Raw genomic sequence first — 22,486 nt, forward strand, 5'->3', positions numbered from 1 at the left:
CCTGAGTTCATGAAAAGCGCTATATAAATACACGTCTTTCTTTTTCTTTTACTATTGCCTTGTCATTAAGGCCATCTCTGACCACTTCCTTGTATCGCTCATCACTCAAATCCTGCTTCCCTCTTCCAATCCCACTTCCTTCTCTATTCACCCCTGGTAAAAAAAACACTCCCCCCAATTCACTTTCTAACTCCCTACTGCCCAGTCTTTGGTGCCCCATTCACCGCAATGCATCTGCAGCTGTTGACCTGCTCACCTGCTCCCTCACTTCCACTTTTGATGATTGTGTCCCCAGTAAAACATTTACTCATTTACAACCTTGTCATTCCTCCTGGCATGGTCCCCATTTTTGCTTCTGAAGTCCAAAGGGTGGAGACGTGAGCACATCTGGTGCAGAACTGGTTTAACCATCCACTACCAGATCTGGCTGGATCACACCAAGCACTATCAAGCCTCACCTTCCTCTGCCAAACTGCTCACTACATCACGATCATCCTGTAGAGAAAAGATAACCCTTTTCTCCACTGGCAACCTTCCCGTCAAACCCCTCTCCCCGGCTTCTTCAGCTTCACATCCAAAAATAATCTCATTGATTTCTTTGTCACGAAGATGGAGGCTATTTGTTCAGCTGCCTGCGCTACTTTCCCCATTCCCCTTCACCACAGAGCCAAATCTCTTATCCAATACGTGCTGTGGCTCCTAGACTATTATCATCTAAGGGGATGGTTGTGCTAGGGTGATTGTTGAGTCGGACGAGTTCTCATTTCCACCTTCTTGTGTTTCCACAGCAGGGCCAGTTGTGGGGGGAGTGGGGGGGGCGGGGGGTGCAGGGGGTTGGTGCCAAAATGGACAAGCACAATCGGCACTGCCCTCCTTGCCGAGGGGAGATTCCACAGAACCAGCACCATCACATCATACCTTGGCATCTTCCATCAGCGCAGACACACTCACCTCAGTTGGACCCCAGAGTAGTGTAGAAAGGGGAGCACTGGGCGAACCTCGCATCACGCGTGAGCAGGAGGAGGAGGGTGAGCAGAGTCAGTTGAGGGCAGTCCCCTTCAGAGGACGGAGGACAGACACAGCAATGCTCCGCTGGGCAAAGATGCTGGGCCTCGGGTGCCACAGACAAGGAGGGTCTTACTTGAGTATCAGAGGCAGATAAGTTCCTGTTTGTCAGAGTTCCCTGAGGCACCATGGACAGGCAATGGAGGAGTCCATGCAGCGCATGTGCTGTGTTATGACTCAGGAACTTGATCACATGAGCTCCTCCATTGAGAGATTGAGCAACCTCTTGGAGAGCCAAATGCTGCACCACTCTGAGTGGGTGCAGGAGCAGTGCGCTGATATGCACAGAAAGAGTGAGAGTCTCTTAAGCATTGACCACTCTTGGTTGCTGAGGCGCTGAGATGCTTGGAGTGGATGCCAGCTGCATCCCAGTTGGTGGTCTCATCCAACATCCAAGGGCGCCAGGAAAGGACTGAGATGGTCGAAGAAGCAGACGAAGGGGCCACCCCCCTCAGGGGGCACCAGTGTCAAGTTTTAGCCCCTCGACCCCTCAAACTCTGGAAGGCCCTGTGACAAAGGCTGCCCCTGCAATGACGTAGGTGTGGCAGCCTGTGGAGGATCCCCCACAGGCACCTCCAAGATGAGGACGAAAGCCACAGGCATCTCAACTGGAGGCAGAGTAGGGAGCAGGCTGCCTCCACCTCATCCTCTTCCACAGGGGAATCACACCATAGAAGTGGTAGAGAGAGAAAGGTGCCACACCATTGATTTCACTTAATGGGTCACCTGGGTGCTTTTTTCCACATTTGTATGCTCTTTTGTTCATGTTATCAGTCTGATATGTGTGTTATTGATCTTTCATGTCAAAAGAGGGATTGAGTGTGGAGGCTGTAGGGCCCTGGGATTGCTGTATTTACATGCTCTATGATGTTGTAGAGTGTTGACGGTGGAAACCTCATTCTCCATGGTCATGGCTGGCAATGGGACTTCACAGATGTGGGTCTTGAAGGAATGATAGCTTACGATGCTGGAAGGTGAGTGCCGACTGCAAGATGCCACCTAGGTCTGCAGCTGCTGCCTGGAACAACCTGTTTCCATAGAAATTCAGGGCGACGGTGACTTGACGGCTGCAGGTAAGGGACTGCCATAGAGGCCATGAGACCTCAGGTCATTGTGAATCAGAGCACAAATGTCTGAGACCATCTGCCTGGATAAGTGCAGCCTCTTACAGCACTGGCACCCTGTCATTTGCAGACAGCTGACTCTTGGGCAGCAGACTCGATGTCTAGGGCAGTGCCTTCTTCCCCTTGCAGCCTCCTGATGTGCTCCTCTGGCCTCCTGCTGTCCAGACGGGTGCATCTGCTAAAGCTCATTATCACTGCTCTCTCCAATGCCAGAGTAGCCTGTTCCCATCTGACCTCCCTCAACTAGCGCACGTTCACTCACGAGGCCTTCCCCTGTCAACCCCAGCTGCCCAAGTGATGCCAGTGGCCTCACATCCCTCTCCAGATTCCGACCACTCACCACTGCTGAATGCAAGACTTTCAGCTCCAGCAATGGATACTCTGTTGCACATTTTAAGTAGCTAAGCTTTATAATGGGCTTCTACAATATATTAATCAGCCCTTCCAATAGCCCTCATGCCACCCCCCCCACCCCCCCATGCAGTGTCCACGATTTATACACCCTGCCATATTCCAGACATTGCATTTACCTCGTGCCCTCCTATTGAAGCTTACAAACTGCTCCCGAAAAGCCTTTCAATGAGCTCCCCAACGAGCTCAACTGACAATTAACTGGAGGCATACGGGCTTCCCATGTATTCCTCCTAGCGTCCCTTTAAAAATTGTTTCGTGTTCTGGAGGTGAAGGGAGCCTGTGCAGACCTCTGAGAAAGCAATTTTCAAATCATGCCACACTCACTCCCACAGCCACTGGGATTTGAAAATCTAGCCCTGTCTCTCTTGACCCCTCTTCTGCCATCACAGCGCCAGACTGCTTGCCAGAAATCTAGGGCAAGATTCTCATGTCCCACCAGGGGCAGGAACAGAGACGGGCAGGGCCCGAAAATACCAGTGCCGGCCGGTGTCCCAGCCTCCCCCACCACATGGCGGGTAGCTGATTAGGCTTGTTCGGGGCTTAATTAAGTCTAATTAAAGGAGGCTGACGGGAAAATTCCAGTCAGCCTCAAGTTTCGGTCATCTTTGGAGGCCAGTTTAGGTGCCTGGAGGCAGGCACCCAGCGGCAGGCGGGAGTGGGGGCGGGGGGGAAGGGAGCCAGTGCTCCAGGCAGGCCTAGAGGCCTTCCCTGTCTGTCCAGGTATGCGAGCAGCCACAGGCCACCCTGTAGAGGGTCTCCCCCTAAACCACACACTGTTTTGGCCTGAATCTATTTTTTAAATAAAGATTTTAAAAAGTTGGAGAGCGCGTACCTCCATGTTGAAGTACTCTGTCTGTTACTTACCATCCATTACAGCCTGCTGCTCCTCTCAAGCTGGACGGCCACTGATTTGCCCTCCAGCTTCGAGAGCCCACCCACTTTGTTTAATTGGATGGAGAATCTGTCTCCATGCCAGTTAAGCGGGCGCCCCTGCGAAAATTACAGGTCAGTGACTATGTCGGCCCAGGGGCAGGTTCAGGACCCGGAAACAGTCCCGATTTCTGTTTCCCCCAACCCAGAGTGAAAATCCAGCCTTTGGTGGTTTCCTTCAAGGAGTAAATCTAATTGAGGATTCCCTAGGCTGTTGTTGGACACCTCCAAATAGCTAACTCAAGAGTCACATCGGCAAAGGCCTGAGACCAGGGCACCTATTCACCATCCCATCCAAGAAAGCTGGGAGATAATGTTTTACTTCCTTTCTCCTTTTTTACCCCTTTCCTTGCTGGTCCTTCATTTTAGGGGTGGCAGTTGACATCCAGTACCTTGCCAAAATGGCCTTAACAAGTGTCAGCCTTGATAATAAGTGTTTTTGACTATTTGAACTTAGAGGACACCACAACAGGGTTTGACCCTGTCCCCATCTAATATCACACACGCACACACATAAAATAAAGGGAAACCCAATGATCTTTTATGAATACATAAAGGGCAAGAGGATAACTACGAAAAGAGAGTAACTCTTATTAGACCCAAAAGGTAACCTTTGTGCGGACGACATGTGTATGGTTCTTAATGAATACCTTGCGACTGTCTTCACAAAAGAGGGGGATGATGTAGACATTGTACTTAAGGAGGACAAGTGTGAAATATTGGATGGTATAAACATGGTGAGAGTAGAAATATTAACGAGTTTGAGATTAGAAAAATCACCAGGCCCAGATGAAATGTATCCAAGGCTGTTAAGAAAAGCAAGGGAAGAAATAGCAGAGGCTCTGACAATCTTCCCAATCCTCTCTGGCTCCAGGTGTGATGCTGGAGGACTGTTAAAGTTGTACTGTTGTTTTAAAAAGGAGAACAGGCCAGTCAGCCTAACCTCAGTGCTGGGCAAATTATCGGAAAAGAATTCTGAGGGACAGTGGGCGGCACAGTGGTTAGCACCGCAGCCTCTCAGCTCCAGCGACCCGGGTTCAGTTCTGGGTACTGCCTGTGTGCAGTTTGCAAGTTCTACCTGTGGCCGCGTGGATTTCCGCCGGGTGCTCCGGTTTCCTCCCACAGCCAAAGACTTGCAGGTTGATAGGTAAATTGGCCATTGTAAATTGCCTCTAGTGTAGGTAGGTGGTAGGAGACTGGTGGGGATGTGGTAGGGAATATGGGATTGATGGAGGATTAGTATAAATGGGGGGTTGTCGGTCGGCACAGACTCGGTGGGCCGAAGGGCCTGTTTCAGTGCTGTATCTCTCTATGACTCTATGACAGTATAAATCATCATTTAGAAAGACACGGAATTATGAAGGACAGTCAGCATAGATATGTTAAGGGAAGGTTGTGTCTGACTAACGTGATGTAATCTACATAGATTTTAGCAAGGTTTTTGACAAGGTCCCACGTGGCAGACTGGCCGGAAAGGTAAAAACCCATGGGATCCAAGTGAAAGTGACAACTTGGTTCCAAAATTGCTTCATTGGCAAAAAGTAAAGGGTTATGGTCGATGGATAATTTTGTGACTAGAGGCTGTTTCCAGTGGGATTCCATACTTTTCATGGTACATATCAATGATTCAGACTTAAATGTAGGGGGCATGATTAAGAAGTTTGCAGATGATTCTAAATATTCTTTAGCCTGTAGAAAGATATCAATGGACTGTTCCTGTGGGCAGAAAAGTGGCAAATAGAATTCAATAAAACACTTGTTAGACCACAGCTAGAGCACTGTATTACATGAAGAATGTGATCACATTAGAAAGAGTACAGAGGAGATTTATCGGGATCATGCCAGGACTGGAGAATTTTAACTATGAGGAAAGATTGGATTGGCAGAGTTTGTTTTCTTTGGAATAGAAGAGGCTGAGGGAAGATTTAATTGAGGTGCATACAATTTTGAGGGGCCTAGATAGAGTGGATAGGGAGGACCTATTTTCCTTAGCAGAGAGGTACATAACCAGAGACCATAGATTAAAAGAAATTGGTAGAAGGATTAGAGCGGAATTGAGGGGAAATGCTTTCACCCGAAAGACAATAAGGGTCTGAAACTCACTGCCTGTAAGTGTGGTAGAGGCAGAAACCCTCATCACATTTAAAAAATACTTGGATATGCATTTGAAATAATGTAACCTACAAGGCTATGGACCAAGAGCTGGAAAATGAGATTAGGTTGGATAGCTCTTTTTCAGAACCAGAACAATGGGCCAAATGGCTTCCTTCTGTGCTGTAAATTTCTGTGATACTATGATTCCAACAAGTGTTATTGGGCAGTGGTTCACAGCAGGAGCCCTGCAGACTTTTTTTTTTAAAACATTCCTACCTCATGGGCAGTGGGGGCAATTGAGTTCTTACTGTTGCATAATTGCATTTATATAGCACCTTTCACAATCTCAGGACCCCCAATGCACTTTATAGCCAAGTAAGTACTTTTGAAGAGTTGCCATTGTTGTAATGTAAGAAACAGGGAATCCAATTTGCAGCAATATGTTAATGATCAGATAATCTATTGTTAGTGATGTTGGTTGAAGGATAAATAGTCGTCATGACACCAGGGAGAATGTCCTGCTCTTCTTTGAAATAGTGCTGTGGATCTCTTACATTCATCTGAGTTGGCAGGCATAACATCAGTTAAGCATTAAAGCTAGCATGCCCAACAGCGCAACATTTCCTAGCTACTATATCGGGCTGTCAACTTAAAATTTATGCTCATGTCTCAAGATTGAGATTTGAACCCACAACTGTCAACTCAGAGGCAGGTGTGCCACCAACTAAGCCACATTAGCTAACTACCCACTTGCCAACTGAACTGGCAAGCTTACTGTGGGAGACTGGACATAAACTTGTGTGGACATCAGGTGAGGACAGAATTGGATTTATCTGTGTGCCCCTGTTGTAAATACCATTTTCCTCCTTATAAGAACATAATAAACAGGAACAGGAGTAGGCCATTCAGCCCTTTGAGGCTGCTCTGCCATTAAACAAGATGATGGCTGATCTTCTATCTGAATTCCACCCTCTCCCACTATCCTTTTATCCTCTAATTTCCTTATCTCAGTCAGTGATTGGGTTTTTCTTGACAAGTGTGTGACTCACTGCCAATTTCTGCATTTATCTATTATTCAATGGTTTGCACTCTTATTTCTGTTGATAGCATGCAAGGGATTAGTGTTGGAATCACAGCACCGCAGGTGAAGAATGTCAAGACTAATGCAAGGTTACTGTTAACAGAATCTGACCTGTCACATAAAATATTCATTTCTGAGACTTTTAACTTTGAACAAATAAAAAATGTTATTTGTTATCATTCTAAAGTCTTCAGTGATTTTGATTAAAAGAAGTTGAGCTAAGATTTTTGTGCTGATGCTTTTTCTCATTGCCAATTATTTTTGTTACTGACATTGCCCAGTGCAGATTTTGTGGACTAGGTCGCATACTGAGCAATCACATCCTACAATAATATAAAACCAAAACATTCTCTCGCTTTTAAACACAGTCCTGATGGAAAAAACAGCCTCTAGCTGAACGGTCTGGACAAGATGACCGCAGATTTAATTCCTGGTCGGTGCTGGGTCAGCTGACCTCAGCTAGGGTGACCTTGGTGATGGTATAACTTTTTTGGTTAGGAAGGGTTGGCACCAAATCCACTCGTTCATCGTCCCTGTGCTCACTAACTTAGATTGGCTCTTGGTCCAGCAACACCTTGCTTTTAAAATTCTCATCCTTGTTTCTAAATCAACAAAGGATCTGCTCCTAATTTTTATCCACTAGCCCTTTCTGGAAGGTGCATGGGTAAGGGCTAAATTGGGCACAGACTGATTCCCTCATCTTCAAATATCCTTCCCACCCTCATCAATAACACTCTCACATCAAGAGCAGTCACCTTAGTGAAGTACTGGAGGGTATCTGTGCAACACAATTATAGTAGGAGTCAATGTCTTTGGAAAAGGAGGAGTCAGTGCCAGATAGAATTATATCAGTTGGATGTGATGGAGCTTCCTGAAGTTCAGTGGATAAATTTGCTGCCCAATATGACAGTCATGTAGAGTAGAAAGGCCCCAGGATCCATTTTTGTCTATACTGAGTGATATGATCACAGCAGGCACATTATGATTGGTCTCAGTGTCCCTGTGCTAGTGAGGAGGGGAAAAATAAAATCAGCAACTGTTTCCAGTCCTGATTACTGTCCAATGAAGTGGGAACAGTGCACATGTGGATGTAAGGTGGCACCAAGCTTAGGTTCAGCTATGATGCTGCATGGTTCATCGCCTCACACATAAAGAATGGTCACTTTGGTGAGATACCGAAGATGTGTCTTTCCCCATCCTTTCCTCTCTCGAAGGTACTGATTTGCTGACATACACTTCCAGAGATCCTAGCCCTCCAGTTCACCCAAGTTGGAATTCTTCCATGTGAGCTTGATAGTTCAAAACAGCAGGCTATTTGTCAACATAACGTATCATGGCCAAGTCCATTCTTGCCCAAAGCTAACATAGTTATATTCATGTTTGGCCACAGCAATCACTGGCTGCAATCAGAACCATTAAGGTATGCTGCAATTTGCCCCAGCCTAGTCTAGAGGTTCTCAAAGGCAAGTAGGCTGAGATCAGCATCAGCTGCAGAACAAACCTAAAAAAGAGAGGAAAGTCTCAATTATTTAAAACAATTTTAACAAAACCCTCTAAGATAATAAATCTGGACTTTCTGTTCATCTTTGCACCTAAATATTTTCTTCTTTGCAGATGAAGTACCAAGAACCTTTGGGTGTGAAATTGGGCTCAATAATGCCTATTTGTTTGGGTATCATGGTTACCATTGGGGAATCAAAATGGTGTCCGCTGCATGTGTGCACACTTCTTCCATGAACCATGATGATGCCATCTTAATGAAGGTGTTACTGTGTGCACAGCTCATGTTCACTGGAAGTATGCAGAGGAGGCAGATCCTGAAATTAATCAGCCTACAATGCTGCCATTTGGAGTTCAACATTCCAGCCAATGCCCTCTCTTAACTTCACACAGCTGAACATGCATTAAGCAGCAGGGAGGAATCCCCAGCAGTGGTATTTAACCTGCTACTTGCAGGTTAGTTGCTGATAGATTGCTTCTGACAGTTGATACAATTCTACAGGTGTTTGGTGCTTTCCATTGTTGTTTCAAGTTGCCAATTTCTGGAGGGAATGGTGTGGCAGGTGCTCAAGGACTTTTTGCTGACTTCAAGGCTTCTACACAACTCAGCTGCTCCCAGTCATAGATGCACTATTAGACCTTCCCCTTGGAATAGAGCATGACTTGGAGAATGAACAGAGGACATGGAGAGCAGGACAAGCTACTAGAAGAGGGAGGAGGAGGAGGAGGAGGAGGGGGAAATGGACCCTCAGCAGGAGATCATATCCACACAGGATGTTCAGGGAGCAATTTTCCTACTTGAACCTTCATGAGGATCAATGTGTGAGACCTCTGTGTTTCAGTAAGGATGATCTTACTGAAATCTGCCATCCGCTGCAGCCACAACTGCAACCTCAGAGCAGGGCAAGGACCGCATTGGCAGACGCTTGTGAAGATTACCATGGCGACGAATTTCTATGTGTCTAGTTCTTTCCAGGGTGGAGCTGGAGATATTAGCAATATTGCCATTCAATATTGCAGCGTAAGGGAGGTCAGTGAGGCTCTCTAGTCAAAGACAGCTAACTACATTCCATTCTCTCTTCTCAAAGACAAGCAGGCTGAGTGAAAGCAAAGGTTTGCTAAGATTGCAGGTTTCCCCATAGTGCAGGGTGGTACTGAAAACATGCACGTCACTTTGCAGGCACCGCATGTCAATTCAACGATATACCAGAACCGATAGGGATTCCACTTCCTTAATGTACATTTGCAGCTTTCTGTGTCATGCAGGAACTCCAGGATGCTTCTCATGTTCTGAATAACCACATATGCTTTAAAATGGGGAAAGGCTGATTTTGCTAAGCTGAGATGTGATTTGGCAAAAGTGGATTGGAAACAGCTACTTGAAGGTAAATCAGTGTCAGAGCAGTGGGAAGCTTTCAAGGAGGAGATAAAGAGGATTCACAACAAAGAAAAAGGGTGGGACTCCCAAATCTAGACACTCTCTGGATGTCAAAGAGCATACAGAACAGGATGTCAAAAAAGGAAGCTTATGTCAGAGCATGAGAGCTCAATAATGCAGAAAGCCTAGAAGAGTGCAGTAAGTGCAGGAGTGTAAGTAAAAAGGAAATTAGAAAAGCAAAGAGGGAGCATGAAAAAATATTAGCAAGTAAAATCAAGGAAAACCCAAAGGTGATTTGTAAATACATAAAGAACAAAAGGATAACTAAGGAAAGAGTAGGGCCTCTTAGAGACCATAAAGTTAAATTCTGTGTGTAGGCAGAAGATGTGGGTATGGTTCTTAATGAATCCTTTGCGTCAGTCTTCAGAAAAGATGGGGATGATGCAGATATTATAGTTAAGACGAGGAGGAAATATTGGATGGAATAAACATAGTCAGAGAGGAAATATTAAGGAGTTTAGCATTTTTGTAAGTGGATAAATTGGCAGGTCTGGATGAAATCTATCTCAGCCTGTTAAGAGAATCAGTGGAGAAAATAATGGAGGCTCTGACCATCATTTTTCAATCATCTCTGGCTGCAGGCATGGTGCCACATGACTGGAGGACAGCAAACATTGTATCATTGTTCAAAAAATGAGAAAGGGTTAGACCAAGGAATTACAGACCAGACGAACTTGGGTGGTGGGCAAATTGTTGGAAAAAATTTTGAGAGATGGTATAAAATGTCATTTAGAAAGGCACAGATTAATTGAGGGGTCGGCGTGGATTTGTTCAGGGAAGGGTGTGACTGTCTAACTTGACTGAATTTTTTGAGGAGGTAACAAAGGAGGATCGATGAGGGTAGTACATTTCACATAGTCTACCTACCTGTATTTCAGCAAGGCTTTTGACAAGATTTCACATGACAGACTGGTGAGAAAAGTAACAGCCCATGGTATCCAAGAGCAAGTGGCAGGTTGGGTGCAAAATTCTCTCAGTGGGAGGAAGAAAAGTGTTATGGTCAATGGGTGTTTTTGTGACTGGAAGGCTGTATCCAGTGGGATTCTGCAAGGCTCAGTAGTAGGCCTTTTGTTTTTCATGGTCCATATGATCAATGATTGAGACTTTAATATAGGAAGCAGAAATAAGAAGTTTGTATATGATACAAAAATTGCTTGTAATGTTGATAGTGAAGAAAACTGTAGACTGCAGGAAGATATCAATGGACTGGTCAGGTGGGCAGAAAAGTAACAAATTGAATTTATCCAAAGTTTGAGGTATTGCATTTGGGAAGGGCAAACAAGTCTAGGGGTAAATGGTAGGACTCTGCCAAGTGTAGAGGAACAGAGGGACATTGGAGTGCTTGTCCACAGACCCCTGAAGGTAGCAGGACAGGTGGATAAGGAGGTTGAGAAAGCACCTGGGCTACTCTTCTTTCTTAGACAAAGAATAGAATAGCAGAGCAGGAAGGTTATGCTAGAACTGTATAAAACACTAGTTTGGCCACAGCTAGAGTACTGGATACAGTTCTGGTCACTGCATTACAGGAAGGATATGATTGCACTAGAGAGAGAACAAAGATGTTGCCAGCAATGGAGATTTTTAGCTACGAGGAATGATTGGATACGTTGAGGTTGTTTTCTTTGCAACATAGGAGGCTGGATGTAGATTTAACTGAGCTGTATAAAATTATGAGGAGCCTAGATAGAGTGAACAGCAAGGACATATTTCCCTTAGCAGACAGGTGAATAACCAAGGGCATAGATTTAATGTAATTGGTAGAAGAGTTAGAGGGGTGTTGAGGAGAAATCTTTTTCACCCCGAGGGTGGTGGGGGTCAGGAATTCACTGCCTGAAATGGTGGCAGAAGCCGAAACCCTCATTGCACTTACAAAATACTTGGATATGCACTTTAAGTGCCAAACCTAAAGGGCTATGGACCAAGATCTGGAAAGTGGGATTAGCCTGGATAATTCTTTTCCACCATGAGCCAAATGTCAAAGGCACACTAGACTGATTCGAAATTGGGTATACTAGGCCTATATTCCTTGGTGTTTAGAAGAATAAGAGGTGATTTCATTGAAACATGTAAAATTCCTCAGGGGCTGACAGGATTGATGCTGGGTGGATGTTTCCCTGCCTGGGGAGTCCAGGAGCAGGAGTCGCAGTCTCACGATAAAGGGTCGGGCATTTAGGACTGAGATTAGGAGAAATTTCTTCAAGGAAAGGATTGTGGATTTAAGAATTCTCTACCACAGAGAGCTGTGGATGCTCAGTCGTTTAGTATATTTAAGACAGAGATTGATAGATTTTTGGATACTAAGGGAATGAAGGGATATGGGGATAGTGCAGGAAGGTAGAGTTGTGGTTGAAGATCAGCCATGACAGTATTGAATGGTGAAGCAGGCTTGAAGGGCCGAATGGCCTAATCCTGTCCCCATTTCTTATGTTCTGGTGACTCTGCTGCTGACATGGCTCATGACTCCAGTTTATAACCATGCTCATGTGCACAGCAAGTATTTAATGAAAGCCATGCTGCCACAAGAAATCTGATAGAGCAGCTCATTGGCATGCTGAAATGATGATTCCATGGGCTGGACCACTCTGGAGGGGTCCTGCAGTAATTGACTGAGCAAGTCTCAAGATTCCTGGTGGTATGGTGCAGGCTGCACAACATTCCCATCATGAGGGGGCAACCCTTGCCACCAGTTATCAAGCATGCAGCTCAGGATGTTTTTGCGAATGGAAAGCAGTTTCCAGTGGCATTCCACAGGGCTCAGTGTTGGGTCCTTTGCTGTTTGTGGTATATATTAATGATTTGGATTTAAATGTGGGAGGCATGATTGGGAACTTTGCTGATGACACAAAAATTGGCCGTGTAGTTGATAGTGAAGAGGATAGCTGTCTCCAGAATTATATCAATGGTTTGGTTGAGTGGGCAGAAAAGTGGCAAATGGAATTCAATACGGAGAAGTGTGAGGTAATACATTTGGAGAGGGCAAACAAAGCAAGGGAATACACAATAAACAGGAGGATATTGAGTAGGGTAGAAGTGAGAGACCTTGGAGTGCGTGCCCTCAGGTCCCTGAAGGAGGCAGGACAGGTAGATAGAGTGGTGAAGAAGGCATACGGAATACTTTCCTTTACTGGCCAAGGTATAGAATACAAAAGCAGGGATGTAATGCTGGAACTGTATAAAACACGTTAGGCCACAGCTGGAGTATTATGTACAGTTCTGGTCACCACGTTACAGGAAGGGCATAATTGCTCTGGAGGGAATACAGAGGAGATTTACAAGAATGTTGCCGGGGCTTGAAAGTTGTAGCTATGAGGAAAGATTGGATAGGCTAGAGTTGTTTTCCTGAGAACAGAGGAGGCTGAGGGGTGAATTAATTGAGGTGCACAACATTATGAGGGGCCTAGATAGAGTAGACAGGAAGAACCTGTTTCCCCTAGCGGAAAGGTCAATTACCAGGGAGCACAGATTTAAGGTAATTGGAAGAAGGATTAGAGGTGACATGAGGGAAAATGTTTTCACCCAGAGGATGGTGGGTGTCTGGAATTCACTGCCAGGAAGGGTGGTGGTGGCAGAAACCCTCAATTCTTTTAAAAGGTACCTGGACACGTACCTGAAATGCTGTAACCTGCAGGGTATGGACCAGGTGTGGGAAGGTGAGATTAGATTGGATGACTAATTCTTTCGGCCGGCGCAGAAACGATGGGCTGAATGGCCTCCTTCTGTGCCGTAATGTTCCTATGGTTCCAAGGAGTATAACATGAGGCAAGGAGGAGCAGGAAGAATAGGAAGATGAAGACAGGCGCCTAGGCAGCCCCCTTCAGCCTGGGCTGTCTGTGAAGAACTAATTCAAGTGTGATACCAATAACTGCAACCACAATTCATCATTCACCCATTCACCAGCAGTCCCACATCCCATCTTCACTCTTGGCATCATCAAAATAAAAAACACCATAAAATAAACATCACAAACAACATTTAAAAAATAAAATCATGCCATATTCTATACACAATACACTAATCCCACTTGCGCATTCCCTTAGTGCCTGTCTTCCATGTACCTTTACCTGTCCTAGTGCTCCTATGCAGTGCTATCCCAGTGACTGCAGCATGGCTGGTGGAAGGCTGCAGATGGCCTTGCAGGATGACCTTGAGCAGCTCTGGCCTTAGAAGACCTGGCTTCTGACTGCGCGATTACGGCATGGCTGATGACATTCTGGACTTGCAGGCTGGTGGGCTGCCAGGGAACAGCAAGGGCACTAGCAGAGTGGCAGAGGTGGGAGCATGAAAAAGAGACAGCAGGTTCATACTCCTTGGAGCCACTGCCACTCTCCTAGGGTGGCACCTCATTAATCACAGAATCATTACAGTGCAGAAGTAGGCCATTTGGCCGATCGTGTCCACACTGGCTCTCTGAAAGAGCAATTCCCTCAGTTCCATTCCCTGCCTTCTCCCCATAACCCTGCACATTCTTCATTTCCATATAACTGTTTAATTCCCTTTTGAATGCTTCAATTGAAACTGCCGCCATGTTCAGGCAGCACATTCCAGACCTTAATCACTCGCTGCGTGAAAAAATGTTTCCTCATGTCACTTTGCTATGCTAGTAATCTGTTAGAGGACAGATTGTTGGACTGCTGTGACACCCTGCAAGCCCCTTTGAGCACTAGAATCCACAGCCATGATGGCAGCAGTCTGATCTTGCATGCTAGGAAGCTGAGCTTGTACTGCAGCACTCAGACTGTAATGAGTCTTATGAAACATAGTGAGGTGTGTGGAGTCCAGTTTGTTGACAATCTCTAACAAGTTTATCAACAGCTAAACTAGTATATACACTACAAAGCAAACTATTTACAGAACCTTTGTCTGGGTGTTACAGCTGCAGAGTGACCAAGACTTCTAGTCACATGATCACATCTAGTACTTAGTTCATTAGCATACGGAGTTCTTAAATGGACATCACTGTTAAGGTGATCATACAACATCCCCTTTCTTTCCAAAGATAAGTCTCATATGCTACAATTAAAAATACATAAATTGGATATTAGTTATACAGGATAGAGATTATAGCAATTATAAAATTTACAAGTATAGGGATTGTGAAATTTACAAATGCAGAGACTTAAAAGACCTAAAAGTCCATATATCAGTAGTTTGACAACTCTTGCTTGGCGAATTTGCAACTCATCTGTTGCTGTTCTTTCTGCAGTTCCTCGCTCTCTGCATTCAGATTCTGTTGCTCTGCTTTCAGCCTGCTAACATACTCTGTTTTTTTTCTCTAGATGACCACTTTTGAGGTCTTGTCATTCTTGAAAAGTTCTGGCACCTCATCTCGAAGAACCAACAGACAGTGCTTCAACTCATTCCTCCTCTGCCTCTTCAGGACATTGTGCGTCCTTTGCCTCCCCTCATCCTCCGCAGCTGAAGGCTTGGGACTCAAAGTCAAGGACTTGTTGGGGGAAGAGTACTTGGTCTTATGGAGATACCTGAACATGTTGTGGTGCTAGTGGTTCTCTAGAGAGTAGAAGTGAAGGCACGGCACAGTTGTGTTCTTGCTGGATTTCCAGACTGCACGTTTGATGCTGGTCGGAGTCTGTGAGCAGGTTCAGGATCTTGGAGGTTTCCCCTTGGCAATGCTCTTGTGGATCGTTATGAGGTCCTTACACACTGGCAGTCCTGCCACTGCTGATCCGCTCGTGAATACCAGGTAGAACATTTGTGGTTTCCATGCCAACTTGCCACATCTGCATTGTATTGTTAATGTGCCACTGCAAGGGATAGGTGACCCATTGTATGCAGATAGTTTAGCAGTTGTCAGTTGTATCATAGACTTCCAATGACTCCAGTACATATCTATGTGGATTTGGACTGGTAAGATATTTGCACTAGCACCAGTGTCAATCTTGACCTTGAGTGTATGTTTGCCAGTTTTCTTTGGGCACGTGATGCTGATCGTGGTGAAAGCTTCCAGTTGCTTGACTTCATCAACATGATGTGGCAGGTTCACAATGTGGAATGCTTGCTCATCTTCTGATTAAGACTTACTTCTCTCTGGGTCTTGTCTTGGGTCTGTTTTGCTGTGGACCTCATGTATCGGCTTGCGTTTATACAGGTCTCTGATGCTTTCCTTGCTGCTGTTGCAGTGTTGGCTTCTGTTTGCTGTGTCCGACTATTATTTCTGGCTGCATCTTTGGAGCCAGAATTCCTGCACGGGCGGGCCCAGTGTCCTATTACACCGCACGTCTTGCACAGGTTTCAAAATGCAGGGCAATTTCGCTGTGAGTGGGACCAACCACACACTTGCTTGCTCTTTTCGACCTAATGGCGTCGATACTATTAGTTCCACCCAGTGCTGGCAGGCACTGTTGTCCAGCAACAATGGCTTCATATTTTCTGCCATCTTCCAGCAGTGCAGCGATGCTGTGACCTTTGTTTCTCCCCGAGTTTTTTCTGAAGCGCTTCAATGGGTGTTGATATGATCACCAATTCCATTATTTGGTCTGACAGCTCATCTTCTGAGAAGTCGCATTCGTTGCTCTTACTTCGGCATCTCCCGATGAACTGGCCTGTTGATTTCTGTGGCTGTAGGACATCATTTCTAGGTGGTGAATTTTGAAATTCACCCGTAATCGGAGCTGATCTTCCAGCACTTTCCATATCTTAGCAGTATCTTTCTGGTCCTCTTCAGATAATCTAGCGGTATTGAGTCTGTGTAATCCCTCATTTCTAATTGCTATCATTTTTACAGCTTGATTCTCTGGTTCTACCATCACTTGGTCTGTGAAGCATAAGTGCATTCTCTTTTTGAACAGTTGGAACTCAGATAGGGTATCCGTGGCTTTCAGTTCATGTTGGGAAACTTTGAATCCATCTGTCTACTGTGTTTTTGCTTTAAAACTTGCCTTAAGAGCTGGTTCTGTGACTCTGTACTGTTTCCTCTTGAAGAAACTGAGTTGGGTGATTTGATTGACAGCAGCAGCTCGTCTGTTTGTTGAGCTTCCAGCAGTAAGTGTGTTCTGTTTACACAGTTGTCCAAAAGGTATCTTAAGTGCCTTTGTTTTGCTAGTTTGTTTATACAGCCGTTCAATAGGCAATTCTTAACGCTTGAGTGGTTTTATGAGTTTTTTTAAAACTCAGGATGACTGAACTGAGAGCCCTTCACACTTGAGTGATTTAATTTTTTTTTTAATATCTCTAGCTGCAAACTGCGATAATGGAGAATTCCCACACTTTTAATGTCGGGTACCTCCTGTAATGGTGCTGAACACTGTTCAGCCTGGGAGAGGAGTCATACAAATTAGGAGCAAGAGTAGGCCACTCGGCCCATCAAGCCTGGTCCGCCATTCAATAAGTTCATGGCTGATCTGATTATAACCTCAACTCCACATTCCTCCCTACCCCAATAACCTTTCACCCCCTTGCTTATCTGCCTTAAAAATGTTCAAAGACTCTGCTTCCACCACCTTTTGTGGAAGAGAATTCCAAAGACTCATGACCCTCTGAGAAAAAATTTCTCCTTCCATGTCATAAATAGGTGACCCCTTATTTTTAAACAGTGACCCTAGTTCTACATTCTCCCACATCCTTTCCACATCCACCCTGTCAAGACCCCTCGGGATATTATATGTTTCAATTATGTCACCTCTTACTCTTCTAAACTCCAGAGAATACAAGCCTAGCCTGTCCAACCTTTCCTCATAAGACAACCCGTCCACTCCAGATATTAGTCTAGTAAACCTTCTCTGAACTGCTTCCAATGCATTTACATCCTTCCTTAAATAAGGAGACCAACACTGTGCACAGTACTGCAGATTGGTCTCGCCAATGCCTTATATAGCTGAAGCATAACCTCCCTACTTTTGTATTCAATTCCCCTCACGATAAATGATAACATTCTATTAGATTTCCTAATCACTCATTATACCTGCATAATAAAGTCGTGTCTTCTCCATTTTTTTTAAACAGAGGTTTTGAAAAAGATCAATTTTAAGCACTTCAGAGCCTTTTGAAAAAAATAATCGATCTGCTGAAGGACTTCAAAGGTTTCTTTTAAAGCATTATCCCTCGCCCGTCAGCAGAATGACTCACCCAATTTCCTTGCAGCTGTGTCTTCTACAGGTTGCGGCAAGTGTTTTCTTTTTTCCTTGTTGGGCCCAGTAATTTTCTTTAACTTTCTCTCTTCCAGCTGTAGGGAGGTAGTTTTTAAAAGCTGTTTTCCTGTGGTCTTCAAACTTTTTTTTTCTTCTTACCACAGCTGCCACCATGCAATGAGAAGCTTGTTTTTATGTTGTCTTATGCAACATAAATGAGATGCGTGGTGTTCAAATTGTTTGAAGATCGCAAAACAGGTTTATTAAATCGCCAACTAATACATACATTACAGAGCTAACTCCGACAGGACTTGTCTCTTGGTGTTGCAGTAGCAGAGAGAGAGACTGGCATGCAGTCACATGACTACATCCTGGCACTTAGCTCATGAGCATACTAAGTTCTTAAAGGTACATTATTCTTAAAGGCAATCACACACAAAGTTGAGGCTCTATGATGGAACGATGCTCATCCCAAGAGGACAAACTAACTGAGAGTTCAATGCAACTTCAGATCCAAATAGTGGACACTAAGCAAACTCCCTCATCTCAGCTGAAACAAGTCAAACACTTGGACTGGTAACCCTCCACGTACCAGAAGAGAAATCTATTCCCAAGCGTGCAGGTGCTGTGACTAAAAAAACAAAGGAAAAAGTGGTGATAGTTGTTCAAAAGAAATCTAGAAAGAGAAAGAGGAACAGAAACATAAGATTAAAAATGATGCATCCTTTTCATTATTTGTTGGAAATTTGAACTCTGAAAAGAAACTAAAGAGGAACTAAAGAAAGCCTGGAATGGCTTCTTCACCGAAAAGAAATTTTCAGGCACAGATGTCCGAATTTGGATTTAGCAGGAAATTTGGTTACACAGGCCTGGATTTTGTGTGGGCCCCTGAGGTGGGGTTGGAGGTGGGATGGCACGGAGTATTGTGATGGGTGGCGAGGGGGTGTTGGGCCCGAGGGCCCATAGCCGCCCCGTTGCCGTGATCTTCCTGGGCGTGGGATAGGCCAATGATGGCCTTCCCATCCAGAGGCCAATTGAGGCCCTTAAGTGGCCTATTAAAGGCCAATTAAGGCCCTCTTCCCACCGCGGTTGGGATATTATCAGTGGCAGCGGGGGAGCCTCCGCCACATGGGCAGGTCACCATGTAATATGCTGACTTTGTGGGGGGTACCTCCTCCATAGGCAATTTGTGGCCCATCGAGGACCCCCACCGGGCACAATTTCATCCCCTTGGACTGCACAACAACACCCCGAACATCCCCTCATGGAGCCTTCCGGACTGAACCCAGCAACGCTGCCTCAGCTACCTCTGGTCCGGGGTTCCAGTGCTGGACTTGGATCTGAGGCCTCTGCTGTACCAGCAGCGGCCACCGCTCCCAGCCCTCTGATTGGCCGGCAGCTCTTGGAGCGGGATTTTTTTTTATTCATTCATTGAATGTGGGTGTCGCTGGCCAGGCCAGCATTTATTGCTCATCCCTAATTGCCCTTGAGAAGGTGGTGGTGAGCTGCCTTCTTGAACTGCTGCAGTCCATGTGGGGTAGGTACACCCACAGTGCTGTTAGGAAGGGAGTTCCAGGATTTTGACCCAGTGACAGTGAAGGAATGTTGATATAGTTCCAAATCAGGATGGTGTGTGGCTTGGAGGGGAACGTGCAGGTGGTGATGTTCTGATGCATTTGCTGCCCTTGTCCTTCTAGTTGGTAGAGGTCGCGGGTTTGGAAGGTGCTGTCGAAGGATCCTTGGTGCGTTGCTGCAGTGCATCTTGTAGATGGTACACACTGCTGCCACTGTGTGTCGGTGGTGGAGGGAGTGAATGTTTGCGGATGGGGTGCCAATCAAGCGGGCTTCTTTGTCCTGGATGGTGTCGAGCTTCTTGAGTGTTGTTGGAGCTGCACCCATCCAGGCATGGAGAGTATTCCATCACACTCCTGACTTGTGCCTTGTAGATGGTGCACAGGCTTTGGGGAGTTAGGAGATGAGTTACTCACCGCAGGATTCCTAGCCTCTGACCTGCTCTTATAGCCATGGTATTTATATGGCTATTCCAGATCGGTTTCTGGTCAATGGTAGCCCCTAGGATGTTGATAGTGGGGGATTCAGCGATGGTAATGCCATTATCAAGGGGTCAAGGGGAGATGGTTAGATTCTCTCTTGTTGGAGATAGTCATTGCCTGGCAGTTGTGTGGCGCAAATGTTACTTGCCACTTATCAGCCCAAGCCTGGATATTGTCCAGGTCTTGCTGCATTTCTACACAGACTGCTTCAGTATCTGAGGGGTTGCGAATGGTGCTGAACATTGTGCAATCATCAGTGAACCTCCCCACTTCTGACCTTATGATTGAGGGAAGGTCATTGATGAAGCAGCTGAAGATGGTTGGGCCTAGAACACTACCCTGAGGAACTCCTGCAGTGATGTCCTAGAGCTGAGATGATTGACCTCCAACAACCACAACCATCTTCCCTTGCGTTAGGTATGACTCCAACCAGCGGAGAGTTTTCTCCCCGATTCCCATTGACTCCAGTTTTGCTAGAGCTCCTTGATGCCATACTCAGTCAAATGCTGCCTTGATGTCAAGGGCAGTCACTCTCACCTCACCTCTTGAGTTCAGCTCTTTTGTCCATGTTTGAACCAAGGCTGTGATGAAGTCAGGAGCTGAGTGGCCCTGGCGGAACTGAAACTGAGCATCACTGAGCAGGTTATTGCTAAGCAAGTGCTACTTGATTGCACTGTTGATGACAACGTCCATCACTTTACTGATGATCGAGAGTAGACTGATGGGGCGGTAATTGGCTGGGTTGGACTTGTCCTGCTTTATGTGTACAGGACATACCTGGGCAGTTTTCCACATTGCCGGTAGATGCCAGTGTTGTAGCTGTACTAGAACAGGTTGGCTAGGGGTGCAGCAAGTTCTGGAGTACAGGTCTTCAGTACTATTGCCTGAATATTGTCAGGGCCCATAGCCTTTGCAGTATCCAGTGCCTTCAGTCGTTTCTTGATATCATGCGGAGTGAATTGAATTGGCTGAAGTCTGGCATCTGTAATGCTGGGGACTTCAGGAGGGGGCCGAGATGGATCATCAACTCGGCACTTCTGGCTGAAGATTGTTGCAAATGCTTCAGCCTTATCTTTCGCACTGATGTACTGGGCTCCCCCATCATTGAGGATGGGGATATTTGTGGATCCCTGGCTTTAAAGGGATGGGGATCCTGGCTCCTGAAACCTTGATTTAAAAAGACTGGAGGATCATTCCAAGGTACCTGAACATGCACCTGAAATGCTGTAACTGGCAAGACTATGGACCAGGTGCTGGAAGATGGGATTAGATTGGGTGGCTAGTTTCTTTTCAGCCGGCACGGACACGAGAGGCTGAATGGCCTCCTTCTGTGCCGTAATTTTTCTATGGTTCTATGGATGGCACAAAAATGCAGAAGCGGGGATCCCCGCAACTTTTTGATCTGATGCCGAGAGCCCCACCTCCAGCACAAAATCCAGCCCATAGACGTTGAAACGAACAAGTGGAAAAAGCATTGGAATTCAATGGAAACAAAGTGCTGGGACTTGCAGTCAAACTTGACCAAGCATGCAGCACAGAAAGCAACACAGACAGCAAAAGAGAAAGGGACTGCAGGACATTGTTTGTCAAAAATGTCCTATTCAAGATAACTCAGGATGGCCTCAAAGAAATTTTTAAGATGCTATTGACATTAGAATTCCTGCTTCTCGTGATGGTTCAGGGACTCGGACATTGCATATATCGAATTTGGAAATGAAGAAGCTGCAGATCCAGCATTGGAACAGAAAGAAAGCACTGTAGTTGAGGGCAGGGCCATTGTTAGTGATTTCACTGGAGATCAGTGTATGTTAAATATAAAAGGTAGACAAAGGCAACCAGATTCTAATGCACTCATTGTAAATAACTTGGCATATTCTGCAACAGAAGAAACTCTACAGAGTATTTTTGAAAAAGCATCATTGATCAAAATACCAGAAAGGCATGGCAGACCAAAATGATTTGCATTTGTTAAATTTGAATCTATTGAGGATGCTAAAGAAGCTCTTGAGAATCACAGCAACACAGAATTTAAAGGAAGAACTGTGAGGTTGAATTTCAGCAACCAAGGGCACAGAAGTGGAGATGGTCCCAGCAAGACAGTGTTTGTTCGTGGCCTTTCTGATGACACAACTGAAGAAACTTTGAAAGAACCCTCGAAGGAGCTGAGAGCGCTAGAGTTGCAACAGACAGAGAATTTGGAAGATCAAAAGGTTTTGGCTTTGTGGACTTCCCATCAGAAGATGATACAAAATCAGCTCAGGAAATGATGCAGGATGAAGAAATTGATGGATGAAAAGTGACACTTGACTTTGCCAGACCGAAGGGTGAAAGCCAGTGAGGCTTTGGAACAGCTGGAAGAAGGCAGGGTGGATTAGAAGGATTAAGAGGTGGAAAGATGACACCTCAAGGAATGAAAATCAAAGTTGATTAAAAAGGCTAATAAAACTGCTTTACCTGTTTGTGTACAGACAGAGCCTCTGTTGATTTACCTGAGAGTTTGACATTCCAGAGTTTTGCATGGACTGGATGGCAATGCGGTTTGGACTGTGTTGGTAGTTCCCTAAGGTTCTGAATGGACTACAATTCAATAAAGGCAGAAATTGTTGGTACACCTTTGTGGGTTTTGTTACATTTATTAAGTGTGTGTACTGTCCTATGATTTTTTTTAGCTGTGATGTAAATGCAAATTTTTCTTTTATGAA

General features: G+C 45.3%; 1 pseudogene; it reads left to right on the forward strand.

The window, feature by feature from the left end:
* Positions 1–4,159: 4,159 nt before the first annotated feature.
* On the forward strand, positions 4,160–22,122 carry LOC137372398 (nucleolin-like; annotated as a pseudogene).
* The last annotated feature ends 364 nt before the right edge of the window (positions 22,123–22,486 follow it).

This window comes from Heterodontus francisci, chromosome 7 (genome assembly GCF_036365525.1).
Source record: "Heterodontus francisci isolate sHetFra1 chromosome 7, sHetFra1.hap1, whole genome shotgun sequence".
In the NCBI taxonomy this organism is placed as follows: domain Eukaryota; kingdom Metazoa; phylum Chordata; class Chondrichthyes; order Heterodontiformes; family Heterodontidae; genus Heterodontus; species Heterodontus francisci.